Source organism: Dreissena polymorpha, chromosome 10 (genome assembly GCF_020536995.1).
Source record: "Dreissena polymorpha isolate Duluth1 chromosome 10, UMN_Dpol_1.0, whole genome shotgun sequence".
Classification (NCBI taxonomy): Eukaryota; Metazoa; Mollusca; class Bivalvia; order Myida; family Dreissenidae; genus Dreissena; species Dreissena polymorpha.
The window spans coordinates 89,296,107-89,320,289 of NC_068364.1; the positions used below are offsets into that span (position 1 = coordinate 89,296,107).

The window sequence follows — 24,183 nt, forward strand, 5'->3', positions numbered from 1 at the left end:
AAGTACCGTTTGTCTAAACGTCGCTAAAACACGTCATTTTCTGTCTAAAAAGCCATATAAGACATACAGCGAATATTTCATCTTAAAAGGAAAACAATTCAGATAGTTCGATGAGACTAAATGCTATAGTTACGATTCTGCATCAAGAGTTTCGCCCCCACCTCCTAAAGATGTCGGCAATCACGTAAAATCTGTTAAAAATGTGAACATTCGGTGCGTATAATGCCATAAACCCATGCGAAAGACGTCGAACCTCGGACATTTGCAACAAAGTTGGATGAGGTCCGGTATTATTTCAAAAACTGCGGTCCTCATTTTCGAAACAAATCAATTTGGTTGGAAACGAAAATGAAACTTTGAGTTAAAAACAAAATTAACTGTAATTGCTTTATTTTACTTCGATACTGAGTAGATGGATTTCCGATAAAATAGAACAAGCGGACTGAAACGTTGTGAAACGCGATATAATTGTAATTTTATTTTAATTTCGTCACTGGTAGTGATTTTTTCACAAGGGAAACTTCAACATAATTTCAAAGTAAATATTGCTCGTATGGATATTCAGGAGCCGTGAGCCGTGTAAGCCTTTCTGAGACGAGTGGGATATATTCAAGTACACTATGACATTAATATAGAATTCTATTTATCAAACAATAATATTTTTTAAATCTTTAGTGAGACAGTCAAAACATTACCTTTTAATTTATAAAAGAAATAGCCGAAACATATTAAAATAACTTAATAGAGCCTTGCGAAGTAATATCAAAATCATTTGTGATCTTTCGCCACGCAAAAAAGTCCTCAACTCAAAGAAAAAGCAGTGACAACACAAAAATTGCTATAATTCTCGATTCAAATTTATTAAGCATTCTAAATTATACACTTTCAACTAGACCACAGAAAGATTTGTTCAAACTTCAATTATTGTTTAAATATAGCAACGTACCAAAAACTTAGATGGCGGCCATGTTTAACTTACATATTGAGTACCCCTATGTCAATCATGATACGGCTATGTGATTTTATAGAAGGAAACTCTGGGTGTCATGTAAACTTTTGCTTTACATGCCGACACGCCTTCACACTGCTACTTCATGTACATAGCGGACTGCTATACCGTGTCAACCTTTGTGTAACTAGTCGGATAAATTCAAGAACCAAGTACACTAACATAGCATTATCTATATTATCGCGTGAATTATCCCACATAGTGCACAGGCGATTGATGACGTCACTATCCATATGGCCGAGTTCGATACGTGGTCAGCGTGGTAGGTCAGCTGTTTTCCGTAGCGCGTGAGCAGGTCAAGTACCACCACGTTCGTCCAGCCGAACCCTTCCTGGATGGGAAACAAATTTTAATACAAGTGCAAGCAGGCTTTGTCGTTAAACGTGTTTATATGAACAGCATCGCTGTATCGGAAATTGTAGTTTCGCAACCATTTACAAATTTAAACCAGTGCAACTGCTTGTAAATGTCATTCATATATTGTTATTACAAAACAGGCATTTTATATTCATTTCTCGGGCGTTCATTGAAAATAGTATTAAAAAAGTGCATCGTCTACATGCGCATCCGTTTTATATGCTTCGATAACAAAACCGCTTGTGCAATTAAGGATGTACCTCATTGACAGCTTTCTATATTTCGCAACTTAGAATGAAGCAAACAGGGTGCCTGGGTATACCTGGACGTCGTATTCACCACCGCTTCCACGCGATACCGTAGTCTGTCACAACGTACTGTAATCATATCACAACGTACTGTAATCATATCACAACGTACTGTAATCATATCACAACGTACTGTTATCATATCACAACGTACTGTAATCACATCACAACGCACTGTAATCATATCACAACGTACTGTGATCATATCACAACGTACTGTAATCATATCACGACGTACTGTAATCATATCACAACGTACTGTAATCATAAACTAGATCATTTTATGGATTTGAGACCTTATTTTTATGAAGTACAATACTTGTGTACATTTTAATACATCTAATAGGAATTAAATCTGTGTTCTTGTTTTAAATTACATCATACATAAAACATAGTAAGAGGAATTTAATATTTTTTTCGTACGTACGTTTTAAGAATAGTGCAAGCTCGTAGTACAACTCCATAATATAGTTGTATATTACCAAACAATAGTTTCAACTGTTATAAAAATGTATACCGTAATTTTAACTTCATTGATTTAAAGGCTTAGCCGATATAGATGACACTTGCTTTTTCTTTTTTTTCTTTCGCTGCCAGCCGACGTAGTTGCTCTTCAATCATTGGTCAGCCAGATTCAACTCAGCTTCCCGGCTTTTGTCGTTGATACGTTCTAGTGCGGTTATGACGGCGTCTATAACGGAAGCCACGCGTTGGGAAAGTCCCATTGCTGCCCGGTGTTCACCCGAGACGTCGGAACGCCGCTTATAAAGTTCAGCAAGTTGTGGCCCTTTCATAGAATAAATGCGGTCGACATAAACCTCATATTTTTGAGTAAGTCATACATTCTCAGCGCATCTCGTTGAAAGCATATGCAATTTAACACATTTATGTGAAGGCACTCTTTTGAACGATACAATGTGAAGACATATTTTGCGCCAGCATCCTTATAATTTTCAAGGATTCTTATGTTATACGTTCCGTGGATAGTGGGTATGCCGCTCTTACGGCTACTGTTTAAGGTAGCAATTTGCATGGACAACTAACTACTGAGGGGGGGGGGGGGGAAGGTATAGCCGGAACTTGGTTCCGAATATTTATTTTCATAGTTGTATGTATCCTAGCGCTGTTTTCACGAGTATTGTTTTTTATACAGACTGGTTCTGTTTAAAAGATAAAAGATATGCATAATAGTCAATATTTATTTATGTGTGTCAGCCAAATAGCCGGCTTTTATTGTATAAGAGTGTCATTTGACATTACGTAATGAGCGCCGAAAGCAAAACTAATTCGAAATCATGGAAGATTTACACATTACAAATGCAATTCCTAATGTCAATAAGTAAGTTTTCAATCCTAATTGTCTGTCTGAGTTGTATTAAAAACAACGGTAGTGGATCCAGTGTGGCTGGAATGTTATTCAGGTAAATTTTGCATAATTTCGCGACCTGTCAAATTGTGTTCCTGCATCATCAAGATCATGTAATGTCTTGAAAGCATCTTTCGTCATATACTAAGTTTAAATGCTATCTGGTGATGCAAGGAACCTCAGCGCCCAGTGAGGGAATATTCTCCACAGCAGGAGACCACGTCAGTGCTCATAGCCATAGGGCTTGCCTGGACCCTGACAATGTTGATATGTTAAATTTTGTGAAAACACATATCAAACTGTATGAACAGTGAAAAGTGTATGTTAACGAGCAAACTATTAAGTGAATAAGCGTTAAGGTTTCGTTTTATTTTGACATTGCTACAATGTTAAACGAGAACTTTGTTATGTTTTTGTTCATAAATGTTTAATGGTTTTTAGTCGAATTATACTTCTAAAACATTGATTTCTTTAATTTAGACAGAAAATTTTCATTTTCTCTTATCTGAAGGATCCGGATCCGAAAAACTGTAGGAAACCATATTTGGATTCGGATTCGGACACGCAGCTTAATATGTGGAACTCTTAACTTAAGTCTAAAAAGCAAGCGAAAAAGCTTATATATATAAACTATTTTTCATTCCAATTTTAATGTTATAACCATAAAAAAATCATAAACATAAGAATATCATACAATGATAATCTAAATTGGTTCCAACGAAAGCTATGTTTCCCGAAATAGCAATTAACTAAGTATTGTACGATGTAGGGCGGCGATACCTTGGTTCATCTACAGGTGTCGCGTAACGATTCAACGTTACTAATTTTCCTCCACATTAAAATCCACGGTTCTATAAGTATCCCAAAATAGGTACTTTTTTCTATGACGTCAATGTAACTTCGGATGAACTCGGTGTCATTCGTTGCATGCAGGTACAGCTGCACCATGGGAATGAAGAATGGTGGCTGTGATCGCTTCGTGTAGTACATCCTTCTGCCATTAGGTATCATGCCATATCTGTTAACGAGATAGCACGAAAATATTGAGCTTTTAATTTTCAATAGCCATTGTGTAACGCGTTTAATTTACAATCATTTATTCGTGTTGATAAAAGATCAGTGATGCTTTGTGACAGACATCGTGTTTGCTCAAATATGTGGACAATCAATCACAAATACAAAAAAGAAATATTAATCAATACTTTTCTATTAAAGAAAGAAAATTTTACAGCATTCCTTTAACGGTATGGGTCATCTCATAGGATAGCAAACCCTTAACCACCCAGAACGAGTCCCTGGAAAAAACATCATAAAGAACATATGCATCTTAAGCAAGTACAGTGTAAGTGACTTATAGCTTCATTTTAGGCCAGTTACAATTTATCTTACAACAACCAATTGTGTTATGTTCTATATATTCTATGTTATATAGTGATAGCTAATCATTAAAATGTCTCTCTGAATATTCTATATTCACATCATCTAAACGTTCTATAATAAATGGCAACCAGTAATAGGTCTCCCTGAATCTTCCTCCGGGTACGATGAAGGGATGTTCCATGTAGATTAGAGAGTATCGTTCCGGGTGATCCTTAACGTTCCGCTTCATCTGAAAAAACAATCGTGATACATCGACTATTCCCGGACATCTCCGTAAGAAAGATGCAATAAATCGCCGGCTGATGCAGAGTGCTGCAAGAGGCACCGCGGAGCACTTCTAATCGCTTGAATGCTTGTATATTATTTTTTGAAGCGCATGAAATTGTGCGAGATATCAATTTAGTTTAAACCTATTTATTTTAGCTCGATTGCATAGTAAGTATACGGCTTATTTGAATCGCCTTCGAATCCGTTTCCTGTGACTAGAACCAGTACTTGGTCTCTATGGGCAAAATCGAAAACGCTCCCACAATGGGGATCGAACCCATAACCTCCTGATCGCTAGGCGGACACCATATCAACTGTACACCAGTAATGAACTACAATACACCACTATTCCCCTGCGACCTAGATATCTATTTGCCATTTATTATTGATTGGAACTGTTTTGCAAGACATAAAATAACTGCAAATAGATGTACATAGCCAATGAACTTCCGATTGGTGTCCATTAAACAATGAAAATGTGTCTAGTAAATCTCGACCATTGTCAAATATTATCGATGCTTTGTGACACGCCAAAACATAGTAAGCTGCATAGCATGGGTTTTAGACTTAGTTGGTGCAAGCACTTGATGGGTTTCAAATAGTACATTCTTCATCAAATAAGATAGATTTAACCTGGCCCTTATTTGCTTTTGCACATAATTCGACACAATATACATAAGGACGAAAAACGACGACATTATGGAGACGTCTAGACGATAGCAATCAATGGAGGCATATAATAAACTTCGCACTGTGACCGTACTGTGAATCTGTACAGGTTTCGTACAATCAAATAGCATGGATTCGATTTTGCTTATATATATATATTAAATTGATATACATATATTTTCAATACGTTTTTTTCTCTTGTTGATTGTTATTTTTGTAATAAATCTAAGTCTGAAGTATATTATAACTTATTAATTTAAGTGTAATTCTAGTGTACTTGAATATGATATCAAAACAATTTACTAAATAGCTCAGTGATGCAAAATTTAAAAAATGTGAGTATTGCATTAGATAAATCGTTGAGTGTATGATTTCTTTTATCTGAGCTGATAAATAAGTGTGAGGCCCATACGCATTGAACATAATCAAGAGTCTGTCGTCAAACCCAAACCCAGTTAGGTCTTAGTAAAACGGCATCATATATGCCCAAGTAAAACATGCACACCATGCACGGCATATGAACGTTGTTTTACTCAAGTATATACTCACCTTCCTTCCTAAATGTTTCCACAAACTGCACATATTATTGCCGAACTGTCTGTATACAGGGTCTCGCACAAAACGGAGAAATGCAAGGCTGAAAACATTATTATGTTTGAAGTTTACACGGTGTGTAAGTGTTCATTGATAATTGTTTTACTTATTTAAAAATGTAATGCAAACGTAGTTTTAAATTGAAAAATTAGAACGTCAATATAACAGTTTTTATTATATTCTTTTATAGTATTCGTTTTGTTATGCTCTGATTTTTTTAAAAACTTCCATGTATCATAATAATCAAGTTATCGTTGTTTATTGGTCAATAAATAACGATTTGAAAGTTTGCATGCCCGCGTTGTTTTACAGTGGGCCACAAGAACGACACACATCGAGCTCCATTTGTATTTCCTTAGTTGTGGGTAGGATAATTAAGGCTTGATGTTGCCATTTTGAACCTAGTAAATAGTATATAAACAAGCTACAGTGCATATTGAAGAACTCTAAGAACTATATACTAGTCACAGTGCATATTGGAGAACTCGCAGAACTATATACTAGACCCAGTCCACATTGGAGTACTCTTAGAACTATATACTAAACGCAGTCCATATTGGAGAACTCAAGAACTATATACTAGACACAGTCCATGTTGGAGAATTCTCATAACTATATACTAGACACAGTCCACATTTGAGAACTCTAAGAAATATATACAAGCCGCAGTCCATATTGGAGAACTCTTCAGAATTATATACAAGACACAGTGCACATTTGAGAACTCTCAGAACTATATACTAGACACAGTCCATATTGGAGAACTCTCAGAACTATATAGATGACACAGTCAACATTGGAAAATTCTCATACTATATACAAGAGACAGTCCACATTGGAGAACTCTCAGAACTACATACTAAACACAGTCCACATTGAAGAACTCTCAGAACTATATACAAGCCGCAGTCCATATTGGAGAAATCTCAAAACTATATAGATGACACAGTCCATATTGGAAAATTATCATACTATATACTAGAGTCAGTCCACATTGGAGAACTATATACTAAACACAGTCCTAATTAAAGAACTCTAAGAACAATCTCAAAACTATATACAAGCCGCAGTCCATATTGGAGAAATCTCAAAACTATATACAAGTCGCTATCCATATTGGGGAACTCTCAGAACTATATACAAGACGCAGTCCGCATTGGAGAACTCTCATTACTATATACAAGTCGCTGTCCATATTAGGGAACTCTCAGAACTATATACAAGACGCAGTCCGCATTGGAGAACTCTCATAACTATATACAAGAGACAGTCCACAATGGGAAACTCTTAGAACTATACATGTATACTAGACACAATCGATATTGAAGAACTCTCATAACAATATACTAGACACAGTCAATATTGGAGAACTCTCAGAAATATATTCTTACCAAAGTTCATATTGGAGAACACTAAGAATTATATACTAGATACCAGTAATTTCCATATTGAAGAACTCTCATAACTATACGCTAGACACAGTCCGCATAGGCCAACTCTCAGAACTGTATACTAGACACTGTCCATATTTGAGAACTCTCAGAACTATATAATAGACACAGTCCATATTGGGGAACTCTCAGAACTATATACTAGAAATGTCCATATTGGTGAACTCTAAGAACTATATACTAGAAATGTCCATATTGTAGAACTATCCGAACTTAATACTAGAAATGTCCGTATTGAAGAACTTTCATAACTATATACTAGACACAGTCCACATTGGAGAACTGTCTGAACTTAAAACTAGGCACAGTCCACATTGGAGAACTCTCATAACTATACACAAGAAACAGTCCACACTGGAGAACTCTCTGAACTATACATGTTTACTAGACACAGTCCATATTGAAGAACTCTTATAACTATATACTAGACAAAGTCCACATTGGAGAATCTCAGAACTATATACTAGACACAGTCCATATTGAATAAGTCTCATAACTATATACTAGACACAGTCCATATTGGAGAACTGTCATAAATAAATACTAGAAATGCCCATATTGGAGAACTCTCCGAACTATATACTAGACACAGTCTACATTGTAGAACTGTCAGAACATTATATTAGACACAGTCCACATTGGAGAAATCTCATAACTATATACAAGAAGCAGTCCACAATGGAAAACTCTCAGAACTATACATGCATACTAGACACAGTCCATATTAAAGAACTCTCAACTATATACTAGACACAGTCCACATTGGAACACACTCAGAACTTTAAACTAGACACAGTCCATATTGTAGAACTCTCCAAACTATATACTAGACACAGTCCACATTTGAAAATTATCATAACTATATACTAGACACAGTGCATATGGAGAACTTTTAGAACGATATATTAGACACAGTCCATATTATAGAACACTCAAAACTATATACTAGACTCAGTCAGTAATGGGGAACTCACAGAACTATTTACTAGACACAGTCCACATTAGATAAAACTCAGAACTATATACAAGCCGCAGTCCATATTGGAGAACTCTCAAAACTATATACAAGACACAATATATAGTAGAGAACTCTCCGAACTATATACTAGACACAGTCATCATTGGAGAATTCTCATAACTATATACTAGACACAGTGCATATGGAGAACTTTCAGAACTATATACTAGACACAGTCTATATTGGAGAATTCTCATATCTATATACTACACACTGTCCAAATTGGAGAACTCTCCGACCTATATACTAGACACGATCCACATTGGAGAACTTTCAGAACTATATACTAGACACAGTCCACATTGGAGAATTCTCAGAACTTTATACTACACACGGTCCATATTGGAGAACTCTCATAACAATAAACTAGACAATGTTCATATTTGAGAACTCGCAGAACTAAAAACTAGATACAGTCCACATTGGAGAACTCTCAGAATTTATACTAGACACAGTCTACATTGGATAACTCTCATTACTTTATACAAGAAACGGTCCACACTGGAGAACTCTTAAAACTATAAATGTATAATAGACACTGTCCATATTGAAGAACTCTCATAACTATATTCTAGACACAGTACACATCGGAGAACTTTCAGAACTATATACTAACCACCGTTCATATTGGAGAACTCTCAGAATTATATACTAGATACCGTTAATGCCCACATTGAATAACTCTCATAAATATATACTAGACACAGTCCACATTGGCCAACTCCCAGAACTATATACTAGACACTATCAATATTAGAGGACTCTCAGAACTATATACTAGACACAGTCCATATTGGGGAACTCTCAGAACTATATACTAGAAATGTCCATATTTGAGAACTCTCAGAACTATATACTAGGAATGTCCATATTTGAGAACTCTCAGAACTATATACTTTAAATGTCAATTTTGGAGAACTCTGCGAAATATATACTAGACACAGTCCACATTGGAGAACTGTCAGAACTTTATACTAGACACAGTCCACATTGGAGAACTCTCATAGCTATATACAAGAAACAGTCCACACTTGAGAACTCTTAGAACTATACTTGTTTACGCTCAGTTGAATTATCCGAAGGGATATTAAATAATTATAACTCTCTGATTATACTCCTTTAATTGACGTTTCGGCATAATGCCTTTATCAAAACATTGGAAATTATATGTTAACTACATTTTACGTCTTTTGACTGCACAATTTTTGATAAAGGCATTAGGCCGAAACGTCAATTAAAGGAGTATAATCAGAGAGTTATACTTGTTTAATAAATAGACACAGTCTATATTGAAGAACTCTCATAACTATATACTAGACACAGTCCATATTGATAACTCTCATAACTATATACTAGAAATGTCCATATTGGAGAACTCTACGAACTATATACTAGACACAGACAATATTGGAGAACTCTTTGAACTATTTACTAGAAATATCCATACTGGAGTACTCTCCGAACTATATACTAGACACAGTCCACATTGAAGAACAGTCAGAACTTTATACTAGACACAGTCCCGATTATAGAACTCTCAAACCTATATACAAGAAACAATCCACACTGGAAAACTTTCAGAACTATACATGTATACTAGACACAGTCCATATTGAAGAACTCTCATAACTATATACTAGACACAGTCCATATTGGAGAACTCTCAGAAATATATAATAGACAAAGTCCACATCGGAAAACTCTAAGAACTATATACTAGAAGAGTCAATATTAGAGTTAGTTGTTGTTGATATAAATTAAATTACCTCTTCAGCTCTTTACTATTTGGAAAAGTATCCCCATCTCGAGCCTCAGTTGACCTTGATCTCATTCACCCTTCATGCTGTGTAAGATATCTTAGCATGAAGTTTCCTTCGTATTGTAATACGATTTTGAGTTACTGAGCAGAATAGGTGTTCTCTTTATCTTGATCGCCCCTACTCTATATGCAATCCCAACCGAGACCTTGATATAAGCTTTCGACTAATTATGTTTTATAACATCCGCCAAATGTGTTCTAAATTAACGGAGTTGAACCCCTGAATGATGTACAAGTAAAGTGCTTGTTGACCAGGTTTTCAATTATTTTGAAAATCCTGGTTACAAGAGTGGTGTATGGCGGGCGGAATCAAACAGGTTGTTTGCGGCAAAAAACTCAAGTATGCATTGAACAACCTTGATGAATCTTTGCAAATATTGATTATGCTATACTTAGAATTGTATATAAGATATTTATTATCATGAATAATATAAATTTTCAGAAAACCATAAAATAAGTTATTATTAAATAAATAAAACCACAAATATGAATGTAAAACACGCCTACAATTTAAAGTTTTTAAAGAAATGACAGTAGATAGCACTTAAATGTTTTGGTTTCTTCTTTGTAAAAAGAGACTACCGGTACTCAAGTTAATCATTCAGACATCAACGAGAAAAAGGCAAGATGTGCATGACCTAATTTTATAACATGTTTTTTAACTCAGAACGAGTAAACTCTCCATATACATGAATAAGTATAATAAATATGACAATGAAGTGTTAACATCTGTACACATTTAATAGATTTGTTTGCAAGACTTTGCCCAGTGGATGCTCTTTATATAAATAATAAATTTAATACTTTAATAAATATGACAATGAAGTGTTAACATCTGTACACATGTACTGGATTTGTTTTCAAGAATTCGTCCAGTGGATGCTCTTTCGATAGAATATATCCCTTTACCCAACGGTGCTGTTGTAAATATTTCACACACAAAAAGCAATGGTGGATTTTTCACTGTATCAAATGAATTTCCATATAATGCACATATGTAAGCTTTAGAATTCAATATAGTTGTTTTGAAAATATAAGCAAAATGAAAATATGAATTCTTTATTATTTTCATATCATATACAGATTTTTAGTTACATTGGATTTTAAAGCCAACTCTATGCGCATTTGGTTTATAACACATTCAAGGAATAAGATAAATAAACAACTAACATTTTTGTGACTAAAGCAGAATGTTTTAATCTGGAAGACCAAAGCAAAATTATTTAAAAAAAGACATTTTTTTACATGTCATACATACACTAAGAGTTGTGCATATATAAAATGACCATTAATGAAAAACTGGTACAAACGTACATAAACATGACTAATACAAGACATAAATTTATTATTAATTTAAAAAAACGTCTAAATTGACTGCATGTGCCTGAAGTATTCATGTCCCAGATTAGCTTGTAGATTCCGCTAATGGCGCTCTGGGAAGACAGAGTATAATAATATGCCTGAAGTGTGTATGTCCCAGATTAGCCTGTAGAGTCCGCACAGGGCGCTCTATAAAGTATGCATGCGCCAGATTAACCTGTGGAGTCCGTAAAAGGCGCTCTGGGAAGACCGGGGATAATGCATGTGCCGAAAGTATGCATGCGCCAGATTAACTTGTGGAGTCCGCACAGGGCGGTCTGAGAAGACCGGGATAATGCATGTGCCGAAAGTATGCATGTCCTAGATTAGCTTGTGGAGTCCACACAGGGCGCTCTGAAAAGACCGCGGATAATACATGTGTCTAAAGTACTAGTATGCATGCGCCAGATAAGCGTGTGGTGTCCGCACAGGGCGGTCTGAGAAGACCGGGGATATTGCATGTGCCTAAAGTATGCATGTCCTAGATTAGCTTGTGGAGTCCGCACAGGGCGCCCTGAAAAGACGGAAATAATGTATGTGCCTAAAGTATGCATGCACCAGATAAGCTTGTGGAGTCCGCACAGGACGCTCTGGGAAAAAACGAAATAATGCATATGCCTAAAGTATGCATGTCCATGATTAGCCCAGATCGGGGATAATGCATGTGCTTAAAATATGCATCTTTTCGACTAGCTTGTGGAGTCAGCACATGGCGCTCTGGGAAGACCGGGTATAATGCATGTGCCTGAATTATGCATGTCTCAGATTAGCTTGTGGAGTCCGCACAGGGCGCTCTGGGAAGACCGGATATATTGTATGTACCTGAGGTGTGCATGTCCCAGAGTAGCTTGTGGAGTCTGCACAGGGCGCTCTGGGAAGACCGGATATGATGTATGTACCTGAGGTGTGCATGTCCCAGATAAGCTTGTGGAGTCCGCTCAGTGGGCTCTGGGAAGACCGGGTATACTGCATGTGCCTGAAGTATGCATGTCCCCGATTAGCCTGTGGAGTCCACACAGGGCGCTATAGGACAACCGGGGATAATGCATGTGTCTGAAGTATGCATGTCCCATATTAGCCCGCGGAGTCCGCACAGGGCGCTCTGGGAAGAATGGAGATAATACATGTCCCAGATTAGCCTGTGGAGTCCACACGGGGCTCTCTGGGAAGACCGGAGATAAAGCATTTGCCTGAATAATGCATGTCCCAGATTAGCTAGTGAAGTCCGCACAGGGCGCTCTGGGAAGACCGGGGATAATCCTAATGCCTGAGGTATGCATGTCCCAGATAAAAGTGTGGAGTCCGCAGAGGGCGCTTTGGGAACACCGGGTATACTGCATGTGCCTGAAGTATGCATGTCCCAGATTAGCCTGTGGGGTCCGCACAGGGCGCTATAGGACAACCGGGGATAATGCATGTGCCTGAAGTATGCATGTCCCAGATTAGCCTGTGGAGTCCACACAGGGCGCTATAGGACAACCGGGGATAATGCATGTGCCTGAAGTATGCATGTCCCATATTAGGCCGCGGAGTCCGCACAGTGCGCTCTGGGAAGAATGGAGATAATACATGTCCCAGATTAGCCTGTGGGGTCCGCACAGGGCGCTATAGGACGACCGGTGATAATGCATGTGTCTGAAGTATGCATGTCCCATATTAGCCCGCGGAGTCCACACAGGGCGCTATAGGACGACCGAGGATAATGCATGTGCCTGAATTTTGCATGTCCCAGATTAGCCTGCGGAGTCCGCACAGTGCGCTCAAGGAAGGCCGGGGATAATGCATGTGCCTGAAGTATGCATATCTCATATTAGCCTGTTGAAACCGCACATGACGCTCTGGGAAGACCGGAGATAATGCATTTGCCTGAATTTTGCATGTCCCAGATTAGCTTGTGGAATCCGCACAGGGCGCTCTTGGAAGAAGGGGAAAAATGCAGGTGCCTGAAGTATGCATGTCCCAGATTAGCCTGTGCAGTCCGCATAGGGCGCTCTTGGAAGAACGGGGATAATGCAGGTGCCTGAAGAAAGTATGTGCCATATTAGCCTTTGGAGTCCGCACAGGGCGCTCTGGGATGACCGGAGATAATGCATGTGCCTAAAGTATGCATGTCCCAGAATGGCCTGTGGAGTCCGCTCAAGGCGCTCTGGGGAGACCGGAGATAATGCATTTGCCTGACATATGCATGTCTCAGATTAGCTGAAAGAGCCCGCACAGGGAGTTCTGGGAAGTCCGGAAATAACTTATGTGCCTGAAGCGTGTATGTCCCAGATTCTCTGGAAGAGCCCGAAGCATGCATGTCCCAGATTATCTTGTGGAGTCCGCACAGGACGCTCTGGGACGACCGGGGACAATGCATTTGCCTGAAGTATGCATGTCCCAGATTAACTGGTGGACTCCGCACAGGGCAATCTGGGAAGACGGGGGATTATGTATGTTCTTGAAGTATGCATGTCCCATATTAGCTGGAAGAGTCCGCACAGTGCGCCTTTGGAAGTCCGGGGATAATGTTCGTGCCTGAAGCTTGCATGTCCCAGATTAGCTTGTTGAGTCTGCAGAGGGCGCTCTGAGAAGAACGGTGATAATGTTTGTGCCGAAAGTATGAATGTCCCACATTAGCTTGTTAAGTCCGCACAAGACGTTGTGAGAAGATATTGGATAATGCATTTGCCTAGAATATGCATGTCTCAGATACGCTTGTGGAGTCCGCACTTGGAGCTGTGTTAAGATAGTGGATAATGTATGCGCCTAAAGTGTGCATGTCCCAGATTAGCATGTGGAGGTCGCACAGAGCGCTCTGGGAAGACCGGGGAAAATGCATGTACCTGAAGTATGCATGTCCTAGATTATATCTTGTGGAGTCAGCACAGGGAGCTCTGGGAAGACCGGGAATCCAGCCTCTTGAGTAATCTTACACTGATACTAATTTCCTTGGTTGATTGTATCCCGCAGATAGAATATTCTTGATACCAGATACCGTTGGGATAAATTACTGGCGGGCGACCAAAGATTAAAAGCCGGTACAGCGACGCACATTTGACGAGACAAGTGTCTGATGAAATTGTATCTAATATGATAACCAACCTGTTAGGCTATTTATCTTTGAAGACAAGAGTTTTAAAATTTGATAACAACTTATTAAATGTCTGAAACAAGCCTGAGCGTATTTTAGATTAAGCACATATATACATGCGTTTTGAATAGATACATTTATAGATGATAGAAGAACAATTATACGAGAGGCATATTTTTATTGCATAACATAACATACATTTTGTTCTCAGAGTGCAAAACGTGTTTTTGAAGGACTTGACTAGGTGAGCCTTTTAACATAATTTATTACTAGTAAACGTTGTGTTCACAGTGGTTTAGTATTTTAGTCATTTTAATTATTTTGAAAGTATAATAAAAATGCGACTTGTTTTAGTATGGTTGTTTCAAAAGTATGACTAAACCATTGAAAGCAACGTTGTAGAAAATTATACCATTTGGATGGTACGTCAAACGACACAAATAATATTCTTTCCCGCTAAAAATGCAGCTTTTTAGCGTTTTTTCATTCTTTCTTTAATGTCGGGGACGTACAGGTTTGATAAACAGAAGAACAGATTACTGCCTGATCTTTTTGTAATATATCAGTCTCGGCAGGAACAAAATAACGGGTCGGCAAGCCTCGCCTGATATGTAGATCAGGCAGTAACCTGTTACCACCTGTTATATATAAACATACATATCAGTTTTATGAGTAATCACATTATATGCAAAAAATTAATACAAGGTGGATAATTCGCATACAATGACTTCAAAATAAGCCAGAACATATGAATATAAGTAAAATCAAAGTTAAATAATAAACGAAACGACAATATATATGATTATCACAAATATGTGGGAATAGTTCACATAGAGACCGATCATTCTAAACAGCATATGTTTTCGAGAACAAGGCAGTCAAAATAAGGCAACCTTAATGCATTTAAATTAAATAGTGATATATGTACAGCATATCACCATACCAAACAATACATTACTAATTGACGTCGCTCTGCATTTTTTTGCTTATGGGAGGAGAAGGTATTTTACGGATCGACGTATATATTTTTGTTTTAAGAATATATTGAATAGTGGTGATTTGTTGTGTAAATTAGTGTAAATATGTACTGCATTTGTGCCTATTACATTTTTTACAACATTTATTGCCAATAATGCAAAGCTAATTGTATTAATTAATAACTGATCCACAACTGATCACAGGGGAAAGATCACAGGACTGGGCAAATACGCAAAACTTTCTGGTTTTGTATAAAAACAAAACATAATCAAAATATATTTATTTTGTGGTTTTTCTAATTTGCTTATTTAGTGGAGAATCAATGTAGTACGATATTTGACAACTTATCGCGCAAGCAAGTTTAATGGAAGGCGTAGTGGTACGAAAACGTACAATGTATTAGTTTATTAATAGACATATAATAACGATCGCTATACACAACTGCACCAAATAGCAGTACATATCTGTCATCTGGAATAGCTCAGTTGGGAGAGCGTTAGACTGAAGTTGTTTACGCAACACTCATCTAAAGGCCCCCGGTTCAATCCCGGATTCCGGCACGAACGGAACAGTTCGGCGGCTGACAATTTGTTTTCAGTCAGGTTAATAAATATAATAAAGCTTTATTTTATGTAGACATTTTAAAATCCATTTTACTACAATTGGACATTTTTATTAAAATTAATGGATGCCGCGTGGTGACAACGTTAATTATAATTTCTTACATCACTTAAATATCTTATAAAAAAATTCACGTGTTTTTATATTTACAAATAAATGCAAACAACACATCTATTTTCCATGTTTTTTTATGGTTGTCTATCTTAGGCCCTAAGTACCATCCCTACCACATATATAGCGCGAAGCGCGACACGTATTATTGATTGTAACAATGAGTTGCGATAAAGGAAGCAGCCGCTTATCAAGGAGGAGCTGTGTCCCAGCAACCCGTTTCCCTAGAGTCAAGCACTCCTCGGAGTTTGTTTTTTAAAGAACCACATATAGAGCGCGAAGCGCGACACGTATTACTAGGTGGATATGGGCCCTTTAGCATCATCCGACCATTACGTCCATAGTTATCTTCCTTAGAATTTGAGAAATTTTGAAATCGTTGTTCGAAGTCCAAAATTTTCATACGATTGTTCCCAAACTTGAACAGGTTTTTTTTTCATGCAATTTTCAGTTTTCCTTCATTTTTTTTTCAAACTTTTACAGTGTTTTCATATCAATGAGTACTCAACCCCTATCGTAAATGAGCAACGTAAGCATAAGTTCAGAATCATCTCCCCTTGAAGTTGAGAAAAATATGAAATTACGCTTACAAGATGAAGCAGATGTTTTAAAACCTACACAGTTCTTTCCATTAATGAAAACTGCACACGGATGCCAGTAAAAAAGGAAACCAATGTAAATAAAATGAACTATGAAATATTTGGGGGTTACAACACAAAAGCATAGAAAATGGTTATTTGGGGGTTATAACACAACATCATAAATAATGGTTATTTGGGGGTTATAACACAAAATTATGGATGATTGTTTTACCAGTATCTTTTTCTATTTTGTTTAATATAATCGGCCAAAATATTAGTATTTACAGTAGAAAAAAATCGTTCCATGTAACTTCATTGAGTGCCTTTTACACTGAAATTCCCGACGCCATTTAGTGCTTTGCATCAATACTTATCTTGTAGTTCATTTAAATGAAATAAAATTTCGCAATGTGAAATCGAAAGAACATCGCGAAAATAGGTGACATAACGATATACACACTATAAATAACGCAAGCAGATTGATCATTATATATATATATATATATATATATATATATATATATATATATATATATATATATATATATATATATATATATATATATATATATATATATATATATATATATATATATATAATATATGCAATTCACTACGCATGCACAATTTGCATTCCTGGGTTTACCACGTGACGATGATGATCAATCTTTTTGCGTTATTTATAGTTAACTGGTAGTTACAGTACCTGTTAGACATACTCAGTAAAATTGTATTCACGAATATACTGAAAATACGAAAACGTAACAACTTTTTTCAAGTAATGTAATATACCAGTCGTGATATTTTAATCAATATAAACTTTTAACGGTAAAAAAATACGGTATTTTAAAACTTTTCTTTTTTTCGTCAATTTGGTTGACGGTGCCTTAAATGCTAACAATATATTTTGTAACTTTTATTTCAAGTTTTATTGAGTCTGCAGAGAGATCAAATTACTAGAAGAAAATGTAACGATTTAAACCATAGTGATGCTGCAGACCGAAAAAAGAAACTATATTATTTTTACAGATATCACATTGTTAAAGCATATTGCAGAGAAAATCAAGTTTAAAATGCACATAAATTAAATAATTTCCATCACGGAGTGTGTGAGGTTCATGTTTTATGACTATCATAACAGCAATTAGAAAAGTAAAATTTTCAGAAAAAGTTTTATACATTTCATCAATTATCTTTGCATAAAAAACAATCTGAACGATTGTTTGATGGAAACGTATATACATAATCTATTAACATTCATTAACATAAACATATTTCTTTAACCATTATTAAGGTACTTTTTTGGTTAATTTTACTTTCGTCTTTTTAACATGGAATGGGCTATGTTTTCTTTGTCGATTGCACGCCTTTAAAAGTTTCCCTGTTTTACTTGTTCAGCCAATGACTCGACAGTTCTCATTGTTTTCATCACATGTTTGACCTCATACATTTGGGTTATTATAAGATCCCGCTTTATGTCTTAAGTGACCAAAATGTTCCTCAAGCAGATCGGAATTAAAACTATGGGTCAAAAGAAAATAAATTAACCCTCCTTGCTTAACATGAAAATCACGCATTCGGTGATGAGATAAACATATATTTTCATTCCATCAAGAGTCTTGTGACTTATAATCATTTGGCTATTTTGACGACATCGTTATATTTCCGGCCTTCTATGAATGCTACAATCCCACTCATTTACGAAACCAAGAAAATCTTTAGTATGTTCATTCGTTCATAATCAACACACGTGTATGGCAGTACATTGTTATTTCTTTTATTTATGTATTCAAACAAAAAAAGCCTGTTCTTCACAGTATTCAGAAGAAGGTGGGACAACATATTCAAAGTAAATGTTTTGGTCACTGTGAAGATTTACTTTCTTGTAGACCACAGTATTCATGTAATGCTACACTTTTACACAGAATGAGATAAGAACATATTCTGTTATCCTGCCGTAGCAACACCACACAAGAAAAAATACCAGCTGCAACACAAACATCGCAGCACAACAATTAACATATTTTAGCCAGTTCATGTTTAGTTTCATTTTTTGCTTCGTAGAATTTCACCATGTCCATTGCTACATCACCTTGATTGCAGTATATAAAGAACTGCCCAGTATGTTTTTCATACACTAAATCTTCTTCAATTTTTATTTCATCAAACAGAAGACCAACAAAACTTCATTCATGTGTCAAGCAGGTGTCTCTTCACTGATTGCCTTCTTCACTAAACCTATGACATATTTCTACAGACCAAGTTCACTCTTGAGGAAGTCTGAATAGTCCAATAAGCTTCTCGTAGATGGTAGATTCACAAATCTTTTTTTCTCTGAGGGCATACTAGGCTGTTTCAGTCTTCTGTCCAAGGTAAAGACACCACCAAATGATCATCGGGTGCAAGCGCATCCCTCTACTTTCTTTCTTCTGGACAAATGCCATATGCTGAATCCAGATTATACGCTGTTTGTGTGTATAAGGCCCTGTTGTTACTACAGAGTTATCGGTCGTGTATGAGAATTTGTCCTGACCTGGTTAGCGGCTTCTAACTTTTAAATGCTAAGAAAAATTGAAACATTGAATCAAAATATTTCTGGTAAATTGGTTAATGTTTTAATTTTTTGGTTTAAAAATAAATTTATAATGCAAAACGATATTCAATGATATAATCAAATACTACTTTTATACTGTTATACAATTTGTTTTTAATTACCAACTTGCCGATTTGAATAAGGAAAATAAAACTTCTTCAATTGCATTTTTACATTTAATGTGTCATCTAAACAAACTATTTAAAACATTCTCATGGAAATGTTGTATTATTGATTATTGATTTGCAAATGTAACAGAATAATAGTCAAACACAGGGAATCTGTACGCAAGAATAAGCCATGCATCTATATAAAAAAATCATGTGTATGAATCTTATGAATATTTAATAAACACACTTCCATAAATAACAAACAGTCGATAAGGTTCGAATTCAGCCAAACTATCATTCAGACATATGATTCTATAAAATTTTAACCCGTTGCACATGTCTATTGTATGTCGTAATTGTCTGTTTTATTTAAGGTTGTCTGCATCTGAAGTCCGACAGTACAACTCAGTAGGGTTGTCACATAAGGATTGGACGATAAGAAGGTAAAATAAAAATAAAAAATATATATATATACACACACACACACCAACACACGCACGGACGCACGGACGCACGGACGCACGGACGCACGCACGCACACACACACACACACACACACGCACGCACGCACGCGCGCGCGCACGCACGCACGCACGCACGCACGCACACACACACACACACACACACACACACACACACACACACACACACACACACACACACCACACACACACACACAACACACACACACACACACACACACACACACACACACACACACACACACACACACACACACACACACACACACACACACACACACACACACACACACACACACACACACACACACACACACACACACACACACACACACACACACACACACACACACACACACACACACACACACACACACACACACACACACACACACACACACACACACACACACACACACACACACACACACACACACACACACACACACACACACACACACACACACACACACACACGCATGTTTGTATAGGTTACCATTCCGGGGACCATGACTTTAACGTGGTTTTTGAGGACATCATTATAACGCTGTCCTTTCTCTACTACAACATCTATTAATACGCAGATATAGATAGGAAAGAAACATTTCTATTCAAAATATGATACACGCAGTAGTTACCACAGAAAACACTTCGAGGACCTCTCTCGCTTAGCTATATTTATGAGGACATCAAAGCAGACATCCTTCATTTGCATATATCACACTCTTGACTAGTACATACAACACGAGGACCCTTATTTGCATATATCACACACCGGACAACTACATACAACACGAGGACCTTCATTTGCAAATATCACACACTGGAAAAGTTCGTACAATTTAAGGACTACTTACGCGAGGACCTTCATACATACAATGTGCAGATTTTAAATGACAAAAAATACATATATTCGCAGACACCTGGATCAAAGGTTCCTATTAATTAATCGACATTATTTAACAGTGAGCTTAATCTGTTACATCGCCAGTGATGCTTTACACCAGCTTATAATCCAGCTTTAATATAATAATGATCAAATCAGTCTTTCACCTCAAGGTTTCCATGGGTTCAACCATTCTTATCCCTAAATAAATCAAAGTTGTTACTGTAAGCGAATCCCAATATCATCAATAGTGCTTAAATAAATGCTTCAAACTGCATGTCATATTACTAAGGCAATAACGAGCAGAAGTGGTTCGTACCATAAATACATGTGTACACACTCAAAACACACTTTTATAGATGGTAAGAAATATTCAGGTTCGCTCACAACTGTTGCCACAGCTGAATTCATAATCCACCTTCTTTAACCAACAAAATAACTCACAAAGTCACAAATATTTTCTGATTTGTATTTTCTCAACTATTCTTAAGTACAAAGAAAGTACAATAGTAAACATGTCTGTCATAATGTAAATGAACAGAGGTCTACATTTAAGATAGCTTATTTTGGATAGAATATGATATAAATATAAACAAAGCAATGTTTATCAATTTGAAAAGAAAAGCTCGCAGTTGTTCTTAATAAGTTCTTTTATAACCAAAGCATTAAATATTAAATATTCTTGCTTGAATGACAATATTTTATACACATATTGTAAATCATGCATCAACAATATCGACAACAGACTTACATTGTTATTCAACTACATTGTAGTAAAACTAATTATCTGAAAAAAACTAATTATCATAAAAAATTGTCAATTTGTGTTTTAGTTCCACTTGATGAAACAAGATGGCCGAGATATACCTATATTGCTTACAATACAATCACTTATCACTCATTAAAACTTTGTTTTGATGCATGACCTAGTTTTTTACCGCATATAACCCGTCTTGTCCTTCATATAACTAAGGCGAAAAATTCAAACAAAATGTGGTATTGATACAATCGAAACAGTGACTTCTGGAGTATTCACAAGGTTTTCCAGAAATGTACCCTAGTGACCTAATATTTGCCCAACAATGACCTATTATCAAACTTGACCTACATATTATTGAAACAAACATTCTGACAAACTTTCATAAAGATCCAATCAAAACAGTGACTTCTCAAGTGTTCATAATGTTTCCCCTTATTTGGCCCTCGTGACCTAGTTGTTCACTCAAAACGGCCCAATATCGAACTTGTCCAATTTTGACAATATTGAAATCCTGACCCTGTTTTGCTAACAATGGGCTAAAAACTGAGTTCACAAGGTAAAGATTGATGACGCACGATGACAAACGGAGACTGATCCTAATACACACCTTTTCAAATATTAAGTAACTGATTTTATATAAAAAATCCTCATTTCCCTTTAAACTTATATATGGTAGAGTTAAATGATATTAATATGGGGCAACTTTTTTTAACTTTAAGCAACATAATGCAAAAATGACATCTTTATGTATCAAACAGCTATCTAGTCAAAACAATAAACAGATCCCTAACATATTAAGCAAAAATCGTTTCTAAAAAAGATGGCCATGCCCTAAGATTAACTGCAGTCAGCAATTTTAATTCCAACAAATTTAACACTTAAGTTCGTTTACAATAACAGACAGATTTACATAGTAATAAAACATAAACAAGTGGGCCAAAATTGCCCTATATAGCTCACATGACAATCACTCTTGAGTTACGTAATATTAACAAGAGGAATTTTTTTTAAACATCAACGCAAAATTGACATATTTATGTATCAAACAGCTATCTTGTCAACTCAATAAATAGATCCCTTACATATTAAGCAAAAATCGTTTCTATAAAAGATGGCCCATGCCCTAAGATTAACTGAAAAGTCAGCAATTTTCATGCGAACAACTTTAACACTTAAGTTCGTTGAAAGCTACAGCCAGATTTACTAAGTAATAAAACATAAACAAGAGGGCCGAGATTGCCCTATATCGCTCACATGACAATCATCGTTGAGTTACGGGATATAAACAATGGGCAATTTTTTTAAACGTCAAGCAACAACATGCAAAATTGACATATTTATGATCAAACAGTTATCTAGTCAACACAAAAAACAGATTCTTAACATATCAAACAAAAATTGTTTCTTTAAAAGATGGCCCATGCACTAAGACTCAATGCAAAGTCAGCAATTTTCATTCAAGCGAATTTAACACTTAAGTTCGTTTACAACAACAGACTTACTTATTAATATAACATAAACAAGAGGGCCAAGATTGTCATAGGTCGCTCACATGACAATCACTGTTCGCGCAGTAAAATATTTATTGAACCGGTGACCTTGTTTTTTGCCCAAGATGACCCATGTTAAAACTTGTCCTTCATATCATTTAGACAAACATTCTGACAAGGTTTGGTGAAGATACAATCACAATTGACAACTTCAGTAGGTTTGATGAAGATACAATCAAAATTTGACAACTACTTTGTAAATAAGGTTTTACTAAGATATCAATATTAATCAAGATTTTCTTCTGACCCAGCTTTGCTCAAACAGAGCTAAACTATTGGCCTCTTGTGTTTACAGCATAAACTTTGACGACGCACCACTTGTGCGAGCAGGTGGCGAGTGGTGAGAAGAGTGTGAGTCAGTTTTTGAACGTTGTCGGCGGACTTGTGCGATTGAAGTAGTGTTTGAGTGTCTTGTTTATGTAAGAATGCATATATGTTTGAATGTATGTATGATTGTAACTGTGAATGTATATATGTATGTATGTATGAATGTATGTATGTATGTATGAATGTATGTTTTGAACGTTTATGTAAGCATGTATATGTTTTTTAATGTATGTCTGAATGTATGTATGCATGATTGTAACTGTGAATGTATGTATGCATGTAATGTGTGTATTTATGAATGTATGTATGAATGTATGTTTTGAACGTTTATGTAAGCATGTATATATATTTTTAATGTATGTCTGAATGTATGTATGTATGATTGTAACTGTGAATGTATGTATGCATGTAATGTGTGTATTTATGTATGTTATTTTGTATGTCACATGCACATGAATTAACTAAACAACATAAATAAATTGCTTATAAATTCAACTTCACTTTACTTTTTTCT

General features: G+C 36.2%; 2 protein-coding genes and 1 long non-coding RNA gene across 6 annotated transcripts in view; 1 reads left to right on the forward strand and 2 right to left on the reverse strand.

Annotated features, from left to right (window-relative positions):
* LOC127849318 (kyphoscoliosis peptidase-like) overlaps positions 1–24,183 on the reverse strand; it is a 174,139-nt gene that overhangs the window by 73,910 nt on the left and 76,046 nt on the right. The gene's annotated exons all lie outside the window — the stretch shown is intronic.
* The window catches only part of LOC127847767 (uncharacterized), a 178,162-nt gene that overhangs the window by 60,675 nt on the left and 93,304 nt on the right, over positions 1–24,183 (reverse strand). The window lies entirely within an intron of this gene.
* Positions 14,756–24,056, forward strand: LOC127847773 (uncharacterized). The gene is made up of 3 exons (XR_008034164.1): positions 14,756–14,914; positions 20,039–20,107; positions 23,638–24,056. It is a non-coding gene; the product is annotated as an uncharacterized LOC127847773 (long non-coding RNA).